The sequence below is a fragment of the Netta rufina genome (assembly GCF_964035555.1).
Source record: "Netta rufina genome assembly, chromosome: 8".
NCBI lineage: Eukaryota > Metazoa > Chordata > Aves > Anseriformes > Anatidae > Netta > Netta rufina.
Genome location: NC_140131.1, coordinates 19,539,632 through 19,553,954, shown reverse-complemented (window position 1 = coordinate 19,553,954; position 14,323 = coordinate 19,539,632). Strand labels below are relative to the sequence as shown.

Sequence of the window (14,323 nt, the reverse complement as noted above, 5' to 3'; positions counted from 1 at the left end):
ATACCCAGTGAAACTGAGGAGTATTGCAAGTGTAGCAGAAGGAAAGGAACCAATCTTTCCTTTGCTTCACACAGATAGTGGCACTCTGGTTGCTCTGTATTTTGAGACAGTGCAGTAAAGGGTGTTTGCTTCAGTGATGGTAATACAGTGGTAAGGCGAGTTGAATTCAGCATTCCAGAAGCTGCAGGGTTTATTGACAATTATTCATCCCAACCTCTATGTCACTAAAATAGCCATAAGTGACAACATTCTTGCTATACAGAGCCATCCCACCACTGATTCCTTGCAAAAAAATCTTGCAAAATCAGTGTGGGTTTTTTTTGTAATTCTTCTCAGAAAGCACCATTCGTCAATTACACAAATGTTTAGAACTACAATGGGGTGCACGTTGTGTTAATCTGGGACTTCTGTGCTATGATTGCACTTCGGCTGCAAGCCTGCTGAAGAAACAAAGCATGTGGAATAGCTGTAGTAACTGAAATCCATGCTGCTCTGGGAGGTTCCTGATTCCTTTTGGTTTGTTTATTGTTTTAACAAAGCCTGGTTACTCTCATCCCTTCACTATTCTGTTTAAGTATGTGTTTTTAAAATCATGCTTTTTAACTACTGTTTAAAAGCAGGCAGTTAAGTTTAACATATGATCCAGGCATTCCAAGTATCGTTTTTCAGAACGCTTCCCTGTTTACCAAACCCTGTCAGGACAAGCTTTGAAGGTTGAGGTCTGGTTGTTTTAAAATTTGTTGTTCGTTACAAACTTCTGGTTGATCAGCTGATGGAACAATAGTTCTGTTAGCCTGGTTCTAAAGGCCTTCTCAGAATTTCCTCTTCAAGTCATTTATAGCAATTACTTCAGTTAAAATGGTGAACAAGCTGGAAGGTTTTTCAATTAAAACTTCTAACTTCCCTTCTGTTTTGAAAGGAAACTTCTGGTAGAGAAGCAGGAATCCTGTCTGTTTAGTATGCACTGAAGGTCTTCAGGGACCTGCAAGCTAATTATTTTTGATAAATTGTTGCAGGCAGTGTTGGTCTCCAACTCAAATTTAAGAGCTGTCTTTTGAGGCAAAAGGAGTCAGGTTCAGGGGAGGTATTGCAATGAGAATGAATTGAAATTCATGCTGAGGGGGGTGGTTTTAATTATCCACTTATTAGTAAACCAGCTTCTTTGGAACACTCCCACTGTTCAGTAGCATTTTACATTCTCTGTGCTTTGTTTTTAGAGTAAACGTTATTCATACTGACTTAATCCTCTTCAGTTGTTTGTAGCAGTTGTATGTGAATCAGTAACTCTTCCATGTTTTACTACAATGATTGTGTAATATAAATGCCTGCTTTCCTGCAAAAATGAGAATTAAATACAACTTTTAACTACTGGCTCCTGCTTGTCTTGTAAGTTACATGTTTTTTGCTTGTTCTTTTTTTTTCCCCTTCCTTTTGTTATCAGTTTGGAATGGAAGTTCTTCAGGTACTATTTGACATTTGGAACTGTACAAACAAATGAAAGTGGTGAGTTCCTTCAGTGTTTGTATCTGTTGCATCTGGTAATCACAGCACAGCAAGGCTAAAGTGGTTTGTATGTTAAAAAAAAAAAAAAAAACAAAAAAAAACACAAAACAACAACAACAACAAAAAAAAGACCTTGGAAATTATCAGCCAATTTAAAAGAAATAGAAAGTGAGTTTGATTAGCTTACATGGCACTCTGAACTTGTGACATGCTGTGTAAACATTATTTTATGACCATTCCTAATTCTGGCAGTTATGATCAGACCTAATGATGAGTAAATCTCACGTTTCAGGGTGTAGGCTGTTCTCTGAGAGACTCAGTAGAAGCCCTCTCTTTACAAGTGAACATCATGTTAATGAAATTTTGAAAATATCTGTTTGTGCTCATGAGTCCAGTGAAGCAATCGTCTCTGTTTGAGATGGTTTGTATTTCAGCCTGTTTTACAAAATCAAGCCTGAATTTTGTGCCACAGTCAGGTGTTCTGGGTGTTCTGTGGAACTATGAAAGAGCAAAATGTCCTGCTTCACAGAGGAGGTATAGAAGAAAGAGCAATGTGTAACGTGCTGGGAAGCAAGTCTCAGCCTCCCCCTCCTTACATGGAACACCTGCACAGTACTTGTGGTGTGCGTTCTAGCTGACTTAGGGCTTGAAGAGGTAGGCATTTTTTGAGCTCTCCTAGAGCAACTAAAAAGTCCTTTACGTGGCAGTTGAGTGATTTATTTTTTTTCTTTTTAAGACTTGTCTGGCGAACTCAGGTGTTCTCAAGTAACATACCAAATTGACAAAGTACTGTGTTGTAAACAACAGAAACAATCAAATTCAAAAGATCGTGATTAAATAGTTGTTCCTTACAACAACATAGGTGAACAATGACAGTTTCAATATTAATAACTATTGTGTGGTTAGATGTTAACATTCAAAAATATTTATATTTTTTGAAAGCTAGAAAATGACCAGCTTGTACTCAGCAGCTTTTATTCAGCAGTTCCAAAAGAACATGAATTCTTAGCTTTACTTGCTTTGTAAAGGGAACGTGGATTTTGTCTCAAGAATAGATCAGGACAAAAGCAAAAATGATAAAGAACAAATGACAGAAAATATCACTTTCCCATGTGTCTTTTCAGACTTCAAATGACTTTATTATAAGGGACTTTGCTTGTGTGCTAAAATGCTCTGGTTTTTGCGGGTTATTTTCTCCTCAATGCATTGATGTCTTTAATGATCTTTCTGTGGTATTAGCTACTTTTCTTCTAAGTATTCTGTTGGGTTGGTTTGTTTGTTTTTTTTTAAAAGCTTTGTTCTGATCTGAGCCACTATTCAATTCATCTAGATAAGGTAACAGAGATGGCATATTGCTTATTAATTTTGTTGCTTTGATAATCCAGGATGGGCTGCTTGGGTAATGGAGCGGCTGTGGGACTCTTTGTTCTTGGACTTTGCTGTCAACTCTCAAAATGTCACTGCTTCCTCTGGAACTGATGAGAAGTTTGGAAGCATTGTTCGTGGCACACTCCCTCGTGACTACTTTGGCTGTTGCTGTAAATTTGAAAGATAAAAATAAGTTAGGTTAAACTGGCTTGTTGAAATGGATTGGTAAGTTAAACCAGAGGCTGCAATTCAGGCTGTCCTTCCTGTTTATGAGTCATTCTCCTGTTTAATTGCGTGAAAAGGTCTCCTGTAGAATTAATTAAAGGAGAGATCTTAGTAGTGCTGCAAAAACCTTGCAGTTTAGTTAAAATGGTGATTTATTTTTTTAATTTTAATCTTCTTTGTTTAACGGCTCAGGCCTTAAAAATGGAAGCCTGGATACTGTGACTTCTTTGTAGGTGATGTATGCAACAAGTAGAAGGAAAATGTTATCAGGAAAGTGAGAATTCCTTTTTTAAACTTTCTTTGGTTGGAAAAGTCCAGGCTATTAATCCTTTAAATTTAAACTTCGGTTGGAATAATCCAGACTATTTTAAATGACTGCTTTGTAGCCAGCAGTTGTTGGACTATACAGAAAAGTGTGAGCCATCAGGGATGTTTTCTGATGTTGCTAATGCTTGTGTGCGTTGTTAGTTTCTTGTATTTGTGTTCACGTGACTGCTGTCTGAAGGCATGGCTTGTACAATACCTTTTGTATGCTGCTTAGCTATTGTGTTGTACTTTGCAAAGAGCCTTTTCCTGACTTGCAGACAGCTTACTACATGTTTTCCCCTGTTTTTCTCTTCTGAATCATCTATTCCGTTTGTCAGGTTTAAGGATGTGTTTGTGTCGAGGAGCTGCAAAGAGATGAATAACTTATCTCACGTTCATAATTGTGCCTTAGTGCAGAAGAATGGTGCTGTGGACAATGCTCTCTGAAACACTTGACCAGAAAGCAAAAAGGCGTGGTTCAGTTGGTACTTCTCAAGTTAAGGACTTGCAGTAAGTCACCTTTGGTTGCCTGAGTGAATTTGGAGAATGGCATTTTTGTTTTGGCTTTGTTGTTTCAGAGCTGCTGATAAAGTCTGACTGGGTTAGAATAAGAGAGCTCTCGTAGGGGAAGCTTGGCAGCTTTGTGGCCACAAATGAAAACACATTCCATAGGTTATACTTGTACGAGATGTATCCTCTTTTTCCTATTACCAGAGCTGTTGAGACTTATTCTCTCTCGAAGCACTGTAATTTTTGCAGAGTATGTTCCAGAGGGGTGGGGGAACGCTTGGCAACACTTTCACGTCTCCTTAATGTGTGATGTTCTGTCTCAGTTCTATAGCATTTGCAAAAAGGAATGAATAAAAACAGGACTATTCAGATGGCATTAAAAAGGGCAAGCTACCTTAAGTGTGTTTTTTTTTTAGCTATTTTTTTCTGTACCAGGTGTGTCAGAAACAAACCAGTTGGATTATTCTACATTAAGCATCAATGTCTCTGCGTTGCAACTAATAGAAACTAAGTATTCCCCCGCCCTGTTTTCAAAGCCTGAGCGAGGATTTCCATGGCTTTAGCAAGCAGAAATCTGTAGTTAGCATTTCAGTCACTCCTTTCTCAGTGGAACTTCTCGGTCAAATGTTTCTAACAAAATTGCACACAAGGACTGGGCGGGGATGTCTCTGGGTGTGTTTCTAAGGAGGAATTACATGATCACAGCCATTTTTATGTGGGTTTTTAGCTTTGCTAGACCAGTTCAGAATAGAATAACTTGATCACTGTCAAGCTGAAGCTTGGGTATGATTTAGATGATTTCAGGACATACGTGGAAGAAGGCACCCACAGGAGTAAATGGTAAAGTAAATTGCATGCGTTGGTATTTGAGGACGTAATGGCGTGGCTATCGCATTAGGCACTGCACGATGAGAGCGGGGTGTGGTGTTGGTATTACTCACTAGGCATTAAAATGATCACATGCATAGTTTCTCTTATGTAAAATCTGAAGAAAAAAATACGTACCATTGTGTTTGCCTTTGAGTAATGTATGCATTCACCTGCAAAATAAAAATGGTAGTTGTCTTGTCCCACTGCCCTTTCCCAGGAGAGGGGAAGAAGAAACCCTCAGACCAGTTCATGTGACAGCAATGGGGAGCCTTAAGGAAGGGGAAGTGAGTGACAGCAATCGTTTCCTCCAAGCCCAGCTGATAAGTCCTGAAATTGCATTAATGAATTAGTGTAGCTTTTGAGAAGTGGGAATAAAATCAGTCAGGTTGCTGCAGTGGGCTGATATATGAGCTGTCACTACGGAATGAAAATTGTCAGTAAGCCTGTGAAAATCCAATGACTGCAGTATGCTAATAAATACATTTAAATGCTTTGTTCCTGTTAGGCTTGGTATATCAAAGAAAATAATTCCCAGACCAACTGCAAGGGCTTCACAGTAGTTTTGTTTTATGGATTTTGAGAATTTTCCTTTGGATTGTTTGTCTTTTGGTTTTAGCTTACAGTCATAGCTTTTATTCCCAAGCCACTAAAGAGGCATTGGTATAGAGAGGCGTTGACGACACGGGTGGTAAGATGGTTTCGATGTCTGGTTTTCCCTTCTTCTGCCTTACAATATATTTAGATACCTGCTGCCTAACTGGGGCCTTACACAGCACAGGACAGAGGGTTTAAATGATCTACTCATGCAAATACTGTCAGTGTGAGGCTTACTTAGTGCTTACTCTGTCTTGGTTTGCAGCAAAGGAAGTGTGATTGGCAGCTAAACGCATGCGCTCCATTTTAAGACTCTAAGAGAAGGAAACTTCAAAAACCCAAGTAGCTTTCAGTGTGGTCAATGTGTACAGTAACTGCAATATTTATTACCAGATTCTCTCTCAAAGTACTGGAACAAGTAATGCTGCAGTCAGAGGGCGTGTGAGGGCCCAAACGCGTGTAGTCTTGCTGCAGCCTGTGGTGGTGTGCCTGGTACCAGTTCCTGCTGGGCTGGGGCTGCTTCCATAAGAAAATCCTTAGCAGGGGTCAGAACACCCAAGTGAAATACAAAGACATTTCACTGAGGAGCTACTCCAGTTTTCTTTCTGGATGCCTTCTAGTCCTTTCCTTAATGAATGAGGTTCTTTAGCAGAAGTTTACCCTTTGCTTTTAAAAACATAGACTAGTTAGCATGCCGTGAGGAGTTCTGTGCTTTATACTGATAAAATTCTGGCAATAGGACACGTGAGGTGAAGTATCCTCTGTATTTTTATTTTACTTGGTTCCAGTTGCTGATACTGCCAAAACATGGTGGTAATATGTTTTTGGAGATGAGTAAATCTTGTAATACTTAACTGTATAAACTGTGTAAACAGTGCTCTGCTAAGTCAGCAGCAAATAAGAGCGCTCTGTTCTGAAAGAAGTACATTTCTGTAATAGATCTCCTATTACAAGGCTCAAGTAGCAAAATTCAGCAAGTTGGCAGTGGATTTTAACAGGTAACTTCCTGGGATTGTATTTTACCCTTTTGCTTCGATCATGTTCAAGTTATGTAACTTGAAACTTTTAAAAGGATTTTATAATTCAAAATCCCCTATTAAGAGATTATCCGATAGTCCTTTTTCTTATTTGAAGTCAGGCTTCTGCCAAAGATAATTATAATTCTCATCCATTACTGATAGGAGGATCAATGGGAGGTTCAAGGCTTTCCTTTTTTCCTTTTTACAGAACTGTCTTGCATTGTTAGGTGTATTTTAAAAAGTATATATCAAAAACTGTGTAGTATTCTTTTTTGTGGTTAAGCTCTGAAATGTCTGTTATTGGATAAGAGTAGGTGGTTAATGGAAACCTTGAGACTTAAGCCCTTAGTTTCCATTCACTAAAACCACATGAGTATTGTTTTTTAATGATTTTACAAAGTTGTAAAGAAAAGATGCTATTTATAAATCTGGAAGGTGAGATTAATACCAAAATACCAGAGCAGTGCTTTTTTTTTTTTTTTTTTTTTTTTTTTTTTTTTTTTAATTGAAGGGTTAAGTTGAAAAATCCCATTCAGGCATAGCAGCTTGCCCCAGGCTATTTCTGGCCTCTGGGACTGCTCTTTTTAGCAATTCTACAAATTGAATCACCACGCCAGTAGCATTTAAAGCAAATGAGGCTCAATTACATTCTGAGTCAGAAGTACCTGAATTAACCTGCTTTCCAGCAAAGGTGGTGTGACCTCTCGTACTGATATTCAAAGACTTTTGAGCCATGTGTGAGTGGTAATTTAAAACTACTTAGAATTGTTGAGCAGGTTTGTATGTGTTGCTTTGTGTTTGACTTTTTGTAACAAAACTGTGCTCAGAGGTGTGGAGAAAATCTTGGAACAGTATGTTTGAGTAGCTTCATTTTTTTTGTGCAACAGTTGCAACAGAGCTGAAACTCTCCAGGCTTGGTGCCATTACTGCAACAATCTGCCTCTTAACCTTGGATGACTCCAGAGCTTCAGCTAGGTTGGTTATTAAAACACAGCTGCAGCCTCTGTCATGGAAACAAGCAGAATAGTCATCCGTGAAACTTATGTTCTTTGTCTTAATATTCCCACTATTATAATCAGTGAGGCTGCTGCAGGGGTTGCCAGAGGGGCATATGTGGCTTAGTTTGGTCCCCTTGAGCTATTTTTGTTAGCTACTGTAGCATTTACATGATGGCCTCTGCATTTGCAACTCTGGTTCTAGGAGCAGTGGAAAACTTGAAGAGGTACAAGCTGCTACAGCATTTGCTCATATTCAGAGAGTACTTTGCTCCCCGTGGTGAGCCAAAAGGATGGTTTGACTGTATTTGCATGAATTGCACTGTTGAGAAACATTGGTTAAACCTAGATGTGGAGCATTACTTCTGAAGCATAGATGCCTTTGTAGGCGCACTTAGCATAAAGGAGCAATTCGATCGATTGTGGTCGTTTGAGTTGCATGTTCCATTTCACCTGCTCTTGTCATGCCTGACTGTTATTCTAGTCATCCTCATTGGTAGGGTTGCTTAGTAGGGTTTGAATGTGTAGTTAAAATTTAGCTGCTACATCAGAGATGGATTCTATTAGTGAAAATGTACTTTAAAAGTCTGTTGCTCTAGTTGTTGCACAAGAAGCTGCTCGTGGAACTGCATCTAAAAACCTGGTGAGCACGTGTTGATGCTATAAGCGGCTCTCTCGCAGTTTCCCCTTTCTGTGCTTCCTCCCTCTTTCCCTAGTGTTCCCAAGACTGCTTGACCAGCTGACAGAGCTGGAGCAGCTCCTGGAGCCTGTAAAGAGCTAATGTGGGAAGGAGAGGGATTTGGTTGTGGCGGTTTGTGGCCCAGATACAGATGACACAGATGTGTCTGATCTAGAGCTGGCACGTGCGAGGCCATGCTGTCTCTCCAAGAAATGGTTCTGATTTGCTCCAGTGTAAGCCCCGCACAAACCTGCACTGCAAACCCCAAATATGTTTGTTTAATACATTTGTTTAACTGTCTTCGTTGGGCATGCAGTTAAAACACAAGTCTGGATGCTTCAGTCTTCAAGGTTAAAATGGTTAGCCCATGTTAGCGTGTGGTGAGCAGTGTGGGTCTGTCTGGTGTCTTAGTGAGGTAGGTTTCTGTTGCTGTGGTGTTAAGCCACCTTTAGATTGTCCCGCTTGTAGGTAGAGGTATTTCCAGTAAAAAAACTTCTAACAATACTGGTTTTAGTTCTTGATGAGACAAGCACAGCAAGTCTTAAACTGTGAGCTGGGAGAAGAATGGGGAAAATTTAGATTATCCTCTGATAGCAGCTCCTCACCTCTGCTGCTTGAAAGTGGCTGTGGCTGCAGTGTGGTGGTAGGCAAAGCAGTGTTCTGACAAATGTTTACAAACCTGTGCCTTTTCTGCAAAGCTGATGATATCATACAATTTTGTACTAATGTAGAAGTGATATCACGTGGTTGGCTGAATAGGTTCCCAAAGAAGAGCAGTTGAGTTCTTGAAGCTGATGTAGTTTAATAGTTCTTTCTCAAAACATTTGAGAATGGAGAACATAATGGAGTAGAATTAAAATGGGGTTGGGGGTGCAAAATGTTGTTCTGAATGCCTGCTATCATGAATGCTGTACCAATAACCTAGATACTCTATTACCTTTTGAAATAATATCCCAGTGGTCTACAGATTATTTTGTATACAACATAAAATAGGAGATCCCTTCTTTTGATTACAGTACATTTAATAAAATGAACTCCTGAATTAAGAAACAGGCAGGCATGCAATGCTTCGGTAGGTTTCTGTGGCTTAAAAATTCATTACTGCTCTTTGATGACTTTGTGCTTTTATTAAAAGATCTTTTTGATGTTTAAATGCAGTCTTCCAAAATAAACTGCAGTTGAAGGTAAATAGAGTAACTGAAGCTTTATTAGAGACTACTGTTATGTAAACAGCTATTAACGTAAAGCCTTTAAATGGAGGCAGCATCTACTCAGTGACAAGAAAAACCAACTCCTAGTCAAAGCAAGTAGAAGGAAGAGGAACTCCTGAGTCAAAATTTTCAAATGAACACGTAGAATACTTGTTTCCTGAATCCCTGTGAAGTTCTGTGTAAAGTGGAATTTTTACGTTTGCGTTTTACTTTTTTAATGATTCAGTGAAATTGATGCTGCAGCTTTTTTTCCTCTGCTTGGCAGTAGCCAGGTTTATTCACTTAATCCTACACTTGCAGCATGTTTCAGCCTTTCCTTTCTGTGTCACCTGTAACGTTGGACATGTGAGGGTTTTTTGTTGGTGGTGGTTGCTTGGTTTGTTTTCAGTCTACTAGGTAACTTTAAGTCAAAACCTCTTTGGTAGAGTCAATAATGCAATGCGATCCATTGAACAGAGGGGGAAGGAGCTGGGTGGGAAGTTCAAACTTATTACCTGATTACCCTGTAACTCTAGGCCTGTAAATCTAGACTTATGTTCATTAAAGTTGTAACTGTAAACTTCTTTGTTTTGTTTTATTTGTTTGTTAGTTTTGTTTTGTTTTGAGACAAACTAACAGAAACACCTACACAGCTCCCAGAATTCCAGCTTTGGTAATTTCTGATATTTTTTTTCCTTTTCAGAAAGAGTGGCTGAGATGCTTTTGTAAAAGTTTGCAGGTGGTGGTGGCAATTATTAGAGACTGTGTTATTGGAGGCTGGGGAAGGCTGCTTTTTATTTTTGGACAGTTTTTGGTAAGTCACTAGGCAAACTTTAATTCTACCCTTCTCCATCTCACAGCTACCTATTGCAGTGGTAGCATTATTGTAGCTGTAGAATTACTGGCATCAAAGCAGTACTACAGCTGCTGAATCAAGCTGGGACAGAAATCTTAGTAGAGAGTAGGTGACAAACAACACTTTCTATTTTTTTATTTTTATTTTTTGTTGTTAGATTGTTTTTTGTTTTTGTTTTTTTGCCATCTGTGTCAGTGAATCATCCTGGATCTTCACAAAATGATTCATGTCTACTTATCTCAGTCTAAGACATGATGAAGGCCTTGCAGTGGCAATAAGGTCTTGATTTTCCCCTTTTCCTAAACTTACTTCTCAGCTCTGGAACACCTCTAGTAGTAGTCAGGTAACCATAGCTTTTTCCTGCATGGGAAAGAACAATACTGGCCTTTGTGATTTTGATATTTAATCTAGATTGCCTCATTAGCAAATGCCCATCTCGTTATTGGCATGCTGCTTTTGATACTTCACGTCACTAGAAGATGGACAGAAAAAATGTTTCACTGAAGCAAGCACATCAGATGCCTGTGCATCGAAAGTGTTCACCGTCTCTAGTTGGCTGCCTAGTTCCTGTAGCTTTCTCTTTTTGAAGTTCACTGCTGTTTAGGTTGCTTTGTTAGGTGAGGTGTTTATGTGGCTGGTCTGCTGCCCAATTTCAGACTCAGTTGTGTCAGCATGTAGCTGTCTGGGGGCACATCAATTGCTTGATAATTAGCTCTCATTCTCAAATTAGCTGTTCTAATTCTTAGGTGTTCAGAAAGCAGCCCTTCGATTGGCGTCTGCTTCCGGGAGAAAGCGAGGGGTTTGCTTCCATCACTTCTTACGAGCAAGGCTGGTAGCTCCCAAGTCTTCGACCTGTGGGACCAAAGCCACTCCTCTGAAAACCGCAGTGGATATTTCAGATGTTATCTGCTGCTAATCTGTTTGGTTCGTCCCTGATTTTTAATTCAGGTTTACTCATTGTGCTGCTGTTATAAGAGTTTGTGCATTTTCCATGCAGGTGATTAAACTGCAATGAAAATACGGTGTTCTGGCCCTGCTTGTCTGCTGCTCACTCCCCAGCCTGAATCAGCTGTGGGTTTAGTTGTCCCTATGGTTGTTGGTAAAAAATTTTTCCTAGGTAATAGACCATGAAGCCATTTGTTATTAGGGGTTGGTCACTTCCCCTTTCTTTTAAACAAGCTGTAAGGGCTGTCTGATATCAACCAGAAATGATGAAGTTAGTCACGTCTGTCTTCCATGAACACTTTTACTGTCCCAGCCAAGCGCAGGCTGTGCTGTCAGGGAGTATGAGCAGGGAGGTCTCAGCTGCCTTTCCACATGTGTTGCCTTTTCCTGTTCTTGATCCCAATACTGTAAGTGATCAAATACTGAAGGAAAGTTAAGAAGTCAAGAAAAAGACACATTAAGCTTCGTTCTTTTTTTGTTTGTTTGTTTTGTTTTGTTTTTCCCCCTCACGAAATGCTGAGTAAATAACTTTATTCATCAGTTTTTTGGTCTGTAGGAGACTTCAGCTCTTGCCTTATGGGATGTTGTGAAACTCAAATCGTTCTCAATTGCTTTTAGATCCTCTGTTGGGGAGATACTAGAGCAGAGTTACGATACTCCCTCCCTGCCCCTCGTGGTGTTACAAGCCAGGAAGTTTCAAATGATTATAACATTTTGTCCTTAATTGGCCCCATTTTCCGAAGGAACTTTACAGATTGCCAAAACAAGAGACTTGCATGACAGTAGATCCATTTCTTCATCTGTTTTCATAGCTCAGATACGTTACTGAGGAAGACAAAGCAAACCTTGAACCTGATTTACCTGAGCTTCAGGGGGTTGGGACAGAAGCTTGGTGACATTTGTAACTTTTCTTTTTCTTTTTTTTTTTTTTTTAAGAGTCTTCTGGTCACCAGAGCCTGATGGTTTTTACATGGCTTTGAAAAAAGGGTGGGAACATGTTACACACAGACTTCCAGGATTTGCTGTTGGGTGGGAATTTCTTTTGTTACTGAGGTCTGTCTTCTGGGCGAGTGCTCAGCTGCCGGGGAGCGGGCATGCGCGGCAGGGGAGGAATGAGGAAGCGCTGCACTTGCCGCCAGCCTGGGGTGCACAGCAAAGTTTCAGAGAGCAAACGGGAGGGGGGTGGAAAAGCTCAACCTGTCAGAAATACTATTCTGGGCTTGTCGTGGTAGTGGTGTTCATGGAGCTCCCCGGGTGGAGGTAAGAAGCTTTTTCTTCTGCCTACTCTTGTCTGGTCAGACATGGGCTTTCTTTCTCTTTTTCTCTCTTCTCTCCTTTTTTTCTTCCTTTTCTTTTTCTCTTTCTTTCTTTTTTCTACCCCTGTCACCAGAAACTTTTCTGTGGAACTAGATAGGGAAAACGCTGGCTGGTGTTCCTCCTGTTCTGCAGACTAGGAGGTTGGCTTTGGGGTGTGTGTGTGTGTGGCTTCAGCATGCCTTTTGAGAACAGTGTGTTTGCTAGGCCTGTAAACAACCGATTACTTCTGGCTGCTCAGAGTTTCACACTCTTGAACACCGGTTAGCTTGCCGGTTTTTCCCAAAAATTAAAATTGGATACTTTAAGTATCATGTGCTATGCTTCCCATCAGGAAACAGAAGCTATTTGTGTACGCAGAAATGATCTGCACTACCTAGAGTGCAGTAGATTGGGAGGCTTATTTACTTAAATATTGCTTGTGAAGCACCAGTGAAAATCGGTCATGTCTGTGTGGTAGCAGAGGGGTCTGGTTGTTGGGCAGGGCTGTGCTGTGTGCATCAGGTAGTCCTCGTTAGCCGGGAATTGTTTTACTGTTACCTGCTTGCTTTGTTTAGGCTGTTGAGTTGTTTTTCATCTCAAGTGTCAGAGGGGTTTTGAAGTAATTCGTGCCTCACCACATCAGTCCAGTATGAGAGAGGATCCCATCTTTGGGCAGGTTACTCTTTCTCAGAAATCTTTATGGTACTACCAAGGAGTAAGAGTCTTGAAAATAATGAACTGGTGTTTTCCTTAGTAGATTACATTATAGATTAGCTAAGAGCTGTATTTGCATGAGCAGGTTGGTTGGCAAGGCTCAGTTTGTTTTGGCAATGAGGAACTGCTTTTGCATTAAGCTTTGCGCTAAGTAGGCTTGCTTGTGTGCTCGCTGTTGGAGGAAGTTCTGCTGGGTTTATTTCTGAGTAAGACAAAGTAAAAATAATACGGCTTCAGGACAAAATGAAAAGCAGGTGGGTAAAAATTACCATTACCCAGAATTTTGGTCTTCAAACGTCCAAAAAAAGCTGATACTGCTTGGGTGAGAAAAGCTGAGTGAACTACCGTAAGGAGCCCTGTACAGCCAGGGCAGCAGGCAGCGCTTTTAAGAGATGGGTGTCCTGAAACTGCAGAGGGAGCGGGGCTGCCCTGGAGGTGTGCTGAGTCATCTGCCTGAGCGTAACGTGACTGCGGCCGGCCTGCCCCGCGGAGAGCGGCTGTGACAAAGGGACACATGATAGGGACTGCTGGGCTCGGAGCTAGGTCCGAGTACTGCGGCTGGGAGGAAGTCGGCTGATACCTGGGGCTTGTACCCAGGGGCTCGGGGAGCACAGTGAACTCGGAGGGAGTTGAATTTTAACCGAAAGCAGAAGGGAGTCTGCCTGGGTGTCATTACGTGCGGAGCTTGGTGCCAGCAGGTACTGGCACAAGGCAGTGTGGATTTTAAAAGCATTTTCATCTCGAGGGGCGAAGCTGCAGAAGCTTTCCAGTTGTGCCTGAGAGGCTCTGGCCCTGAGGCAGAACACGGCTGGGGCAGGAGGCAGCTCTGCCTCTGTGGCCTCGGCCTGAGCAGGGAACACGAGACAGCGTCGTGCTGCTGTGCCGAGGCTTGGCTGTCTGAAGCACCGGCAGAGCTCTCCGGTGGCATCCCAGGGGAGACAGGTCACTGATCTGATCGCAGTGTGACATTTCCAGTCTGGGTTAAGGATGGAATCTCAAGGATTTGGGGGGGGATGGGGGAGGATCCAGAAGAGAGGAGACCTCAGTGATTTTTTTTCCAAATTCTAACTGGAAAAATAAAGCCTGTACAGAGCTAAGCATAAGCAGGAGATTTGCATGCAGACATTTCATATGTTCAGACTGTCTCTGGTCCCAGTGCAGTGTCCAAGGTACATCTTCTTCATTCCTAGTCTTCATTGGATCTTCATTCCTAGTCTTCATTGGGTCTTCTTCATTCCTAGTTACAGGTCTGT

At 41.1% G+C, this 14,323-nt stretch overlaps 1 protein-coding gene across 9 annotated transcripts in view; it reads left to right on the top strand.

The window, feature by feature from the left end:
- RC3H1 (ring finger and CCCH-type domains 1) overlaps nucleotides 1–14,323 on the top strand; it is a 62,171-nt gene that overhangs the window by 4,299 nt on the left and 43,549 nt on the right. The window contains exon 1 of one of the 9 annotated variants that reach the window (XM_084291470.1): nucleotides 12,235–12,320. The exons of the other annotated variants lie outside the window; for them this stretch is intronic. The gene's annotated coding sequence lies outside the window, so the exon portion shown is untranslated. Of the gene's footprint in view, nucleotides 1–12,234; nucleotides 12,321–14,323 lie in introns of those variants that run through there. 9 annotated transcript variants of the gene reach the window in all.